This window comes from Carcharodon carcharias, chromosome 26 (assembly GCF_017639515.1).
Source record: "Carcharodon carcharias isolate sCarCar2 chromosome 26, sCarCar2.pri, whole genome shotgun sequence".
NCBI classification, from domain to species: domain Eukaryota; kingdom Metazoa; phylum Chordata; class Chondrichthyes; order Lamniformes; family Lamnidae; genus Carcharodon; species Carcharodon carcharias.
In genome coordinates this window covers 23,326,421-23,331,684 of record NC_054492.1, presented here as the reverse complement: position 1 = coordinate 23,331,684, position 5,264 = coordinate 23,326,421, and positions in this window count along the sequence as shown.

Here is a 5,264-nt window from a genome sequence, read left to right as displayed (position 1 = left end):
CCCCCCTCCTCTCACTCCCAGCCCCCCCCCCCCCCTCCTCTCACTCCCAGCCCCCCCCCCCCCTCCTCTCACTCCCAGCCCCCCCCCCCCCCTCCTCTCACTCCCAGCCCCCCCCCCCCCCTCCTCTCACTCCCAGCCCCCCCCCCCCCCTCCTCTCACTCCCAGCCCCCCCCCCCCTCCTCTCACTCCCAGCCCCCCCCCCCTCCTCTCACTCCCAGCCCCCCCCCCTCCTCTCACTCCCAGCCCCCCCCCCCCTCCTCTCACTCCCAGCCCCCCCCCCCCCTCCTCTCACTCCCAGCCCCCCCCCCCCCTCCTCTCACTCCCAGCCCCCCCCCCCCTCCTCTCACTCCCAGCCCCCCCCCCCCCTCCTCTCACTCCCAGCCCCCCCCCCCCTCCTCTCACTCCCAGCCCCCCCCCCCCTCCTCTCACTCCCAGCCCCCCCCCCCCTCCTCTCACTCCCAGCCCCCCCCCCCCTCCTCTCACTCCCAGCCCCCCCCCCCCTCCTCTCACTCCCAGCCCCCCCCCCCCCCTCTCACTCCCAGCCCCCCCCCCCTCCTCTCACTCCCAGCCCCCCCCCCCTCCTCTCACTCCCAGCCCCCCCCCCCTCCTCTCACTCCCAGCCCCCCCCCCTCCTCTCACTCCCAGCCCCCCCCCCTCCTCTCACTCCCAGCCCCCCCCCCTCCTCTCACTCCCAGCCCCCCCCCCCTCCTCTCACTCCCAGCCCCCCCCCCCTCCTCTCACTCCCAGCCCCCCCCCCCTCCTCTCACTCCCAGCCCCCCCCCCCTCCTCTCACTCCCAGCCCCCCCCCCCCTCCTCTCACTCCCAGCCCCCCCCCCTCCTCTCACTCCCAGCCCCCCCCCCTCTCACTCCCAGCCCCCCCCCCTCTCACTCCCAGCCCCCCCCCCCTCCTCTCACTCCCAGCCCCCCCCCCCCTCCTCTCACTCCCAGCCCCCCCCCCCCTCCCCCCACTCCCAGCCCCCCCCCCCTCCCCCCACTCCCAGCCCCCCCCCCTCCCCCTCCCCCTCCCCCTCCCCCTCCCCCTCCCCCTCTCCCTCCCCCTCCCCCTCTCCCTCCCCCTCCCCCTCTCCCTCCCCCTCCCCCTCTCCCTCCCCCTCCCCCTCTCCCTCCCCCCTCCCCCTCCCCTCTCCCTCTCCCTCTCCCTCCCCCTCTCCCTCCCCCTCCCCCTCTCACTCCCAGCCCCCCCTTCGCCCTCCCCCTCTCACTCCCAGCCCCCCCTTCGCCCTCCCCCTCTCACTCCCAGCCCCCCCTTCGCCCTCCCCCTCTCACTCCCAGCCCCCCCTTCGCCCTCCCCCTCTCACTCCCAGCCCCCCCTTCGCCCTCCCCCTCTCACTCCCAGCCCCCCCTTCGCCCTCCCCCTCTCACTCCCAGCCCCCCCTTCGCCCTCCCCCTCTCACTCCCAGCCCCCCCTTCGCCCTCCCCCTCTCACTCCCAGCCCCCTTGACTCCCAGCCCCCCTCCCCCACTCCAAGCCCCCTCCCCCTTCACCCCCGGAATCTCCACCCCCCCCCCCAGAATCTCCACCCCCCCCCCCCCCAGAATCTCCACCCCCCCCCCCCCAGAATCTCCACCCTCCCCCCCCCAGAATCTCCACCCTCCCCCCCCCCAGAATCTCCACCCTCCCCCAGGAACAATATTCCTCACCCCCACTTCACCCGGGAAGCTCTAACCCGCCCCCCTTTCCCCGGGGAATTCTCCATCTCTCCCCCTTACCCCCCCGGGAACTCTCCCCCGACAAGATGGGAATTAGCACCAACTCCAAAGCTCCTCCCGCCCCCCCGAGCGGTTTTCAGCTGAATTAGAAAAGGCGGCTGGTGCTTCTAGACAGGTTAGTTAGAAATAAACCTTTAATAATCCGCTAAGAACTTTTAAAACATTTTGTTTTGGTGGTTGTTACTTCCCGAACACTTAACTTCCCATGCTTGGGTTTGTTTTTTTCTGAATGGGCCGGAGCGAGAGCCCCGGACACTGTCCAGTTATGGGGTCGTCACAGAGCACCGAAGGAGGCCATTCAGCCCGTCCAGCCAGTGCTGCCTCTGAAAAGACAATTATGTTGTCGGGACTCGCACCGTCCCCTACCATTCATCTGCATTTTGCAAAAGCACTCTTAATAATCACACATTGTGTGTGTGTTGGACTTGCTTTGTTGAATTATGATGCGTATCCTGTATTTGGCGACAGTTTGACCTGGTTTATTAGTGAGTAGAAAATCCGTAATAAAAGTTACTACAGAGCGAAAGTTAAGCCTTTTTTCTGTATCTTTAACGACAGCCCTACTTTACGCAAGCAAAATGGATTGAATAATCTTTTCTTGACGGCTTGCATATGAGATATCTGTTAAAATATCGCAGCTCTTAGCCTCTCCTAAATGTAAATGCCGGGTTATCAAGATAAATGCACTATAACATTTGCTTACTAGACTAATCCTCTAATTAAAAGGAGAGCAAAGTCCCGAAGGACGGAATGCTATCACAGCGATTACATACATTTAATTTCTCTTGTGTATCAGTTCGGAGACATTTTTGTGTGGATGCTCTTGAGATTTAACTTGGGAGAAAAACGTGGTTTGGAAGAACATAATGCATTAGTTCTCCAAGGGAAGCGTTCGGCGAGATTGTATGCACCAATAAATGGCCTTCATTTGCTATTTTTGGTTAAAAACTCATAACGCTTATTCTGTTCAATTTTTACTTTAAAATTCAACCGCCGGCTGTATTTGTGGTTCTATGAATGTATTTCGCGCCACTACATGGTAACTTTCAGGATCGGTTAATGGGGAAAATGATCTGCACGCATTGCATAAAATACAATCTATTTTGCTAATTGATTGGCTCGGGAATACGTTGTTGTGTTTATACTTTTATTATTAAAACGTCCGTGTACCCAACTGCAAATTGGAAGTGTTCCATTTTCCACTTTGATTTTCGTTGTAATCTCTACTTTAATTTATCAAATGAGGGCTGTAAATTAACTTTAAATAATGAACGTCGTTCTCAAGGAATTGTGATGGCTTTATACCAGCTCTAGTTTTTATTGGATAAATCAAGACTTTGTTTACCTTGCAAACAGCCAGAACTAGAACTAGTACTGGCCAAAGGTTTGTCAAGATGTTCTTCGAAAGGGGTGGGGAGAATGCATTATGACTAATCTTCCTTACTGATGTGTTGTAACCCGCTTTTCATAGCATTTATTTAACGAAGCGCTCTAAATCTGCATTAATCTCTTTGTATCTACTAGAAAAATCAGATATTTAGGAGTAACCAATGTAAACTGCAAATTTATTTATGTAATTTCAAAATACGAGTGCTCTAATCAAAAAGTGGAGAAAGGGATTTGAGAAGGCGAGCGAACATACCCATCTGCACTGTGACATTATCGTGGAGCGAGATACCTTCTTTACATCGTCCTTTGAACTTTTGAATAGACTATTATGATCTGACTTCTAACGTGCAGTATAGGTGGGTCAGATTCCGTGCCTGCATCAGAAGGCATCTTTTGCCTTTCATCAAGACATTCCCAACAAAGGGAACATTTCACACTTGATTGAATTAAGAGACGATGAGTGATAGGGAACATTATTTGTTAGATATTGACTAGGGATGCATGTATCAAGCAAAACATACGTGGAATGATTTACACAAATTCTAACAAATGCATTAAAACTGACCAACTAAAATCTTCACCAAAACCAAAGTCTGCATTTTAAGGAATCAATATAAGCAGAAATTAAACTTCTCAAAATGCTAATATTAGTCAGATCATATTGGCTCTAATGTAGTGAAGCATCCCAGTGTGTTTCTCGGGACTGTTATTAGACAGAACTTGGTACTTAGTCACAACAGGAGATATTAAGACAGGCAACCAGAAGCTTGATTGAAGAGGGAAGTTTTAATGAGTGCCATAAGGGAGGAGAAGAGAAAGGTGGAAAGGTTTATGGAGGGAATTCCAGAGCTTGGGATTTGGACAATGGAGGCATGCCTGCCAATGGGGGATTGAAAGAATTTGGAGATGCACAAGAGGCCACAATGGGTTAATGCATTGTTTTCAGACGATTGAAGGTTAAGGCATTGCTGGGCTGGGAGTCAATGTAGGTTAGTGAGAATAGGTGAGGGTAAATGTGACTTGGTGTGAGTAGCATCGAGTCCTAGTATACACGGTACAAATCTTTTCTAATCGAGGGAATAGACTTTGTTGAAGAATCTGATTTTTCAATTACAATGTACAATGCTATAATGGCAATGACCATCTCCAATAATGGAGAATCTAACCATCTCCCCTTGGCATTCAACAGCATTACCATCACTGAATCTACCACCATTAACATCCTGCGGGATACCATTGCCCAGAAACATAATTGGAGCGGCCATATAAATACTGTGATAAAAGCAAAATGCTGCAGATGCTGGAAATCGGAAACAAAAACAGAAAATGATGGAAAAATGCTCAGCAGGTCTGAGAGCATTTTTGGATACAGAAAGAGAGTTAGTGTTTTGGGTCCGTTTGATCCTTCTTCAGCGCTAAAGGGAAGTAGAAATGTGATGACATTCATACTGTTTAAGGGAGGTGGAGCAGGTGAAGCTGGCTAGAAGGCTAGTGATAGGTGGGGCAAAGGAGAGATTGACAAAGATGTCATGGACAAAGGGAGTATTAATGGCAGTGGTAAGGGCTAAAAAGGTGCTGATAGTGGCATAAAGGTAAGAAAGCAGAATGTGATAATAGCAGAACAAGTGTAAGCACTCTGAAAGAACAACATGCAACAAGTGATAGATGGCCCTTTTAGAGGTGGGGTGGGGGCGATGGTGGGGAAAAAGATAGAAATTGGGATTAAAAAGGGGGATATGAAAGGCAATAAAACATTGAATAAATGAATAAGATTTTAAATAAAAATAAAATTAAGTGAATAAAACATAAAAATGAATTTTGAAAAAAGGGATTAAAAAAGGGGTGAAGATAGAGGAAAGATTTCATGGTCTGAAGTTCTTGAATTCAATGTTAAGTACAGAAGGCTGTAAAGTGCCTAATTGGATGATGAGGTGCTGCTTCTCCAGTTTGCATTGGGCTTCACTAGAACATTGCAGCAGGCCAAGGACGGACATGTGGGCATGAGGGCAGGACGGTGTGTTGAGGTGGCAGGCAACAGGAAGGTCTGGGTCGTGCTTGCAGACAGACCAAAGGTGTTCCGCAAATCGGTCACCCAGTCTGTGTTTAGTCTCCCCAGTGTAGAGGAGACCGCATTGGGAGCAGCGA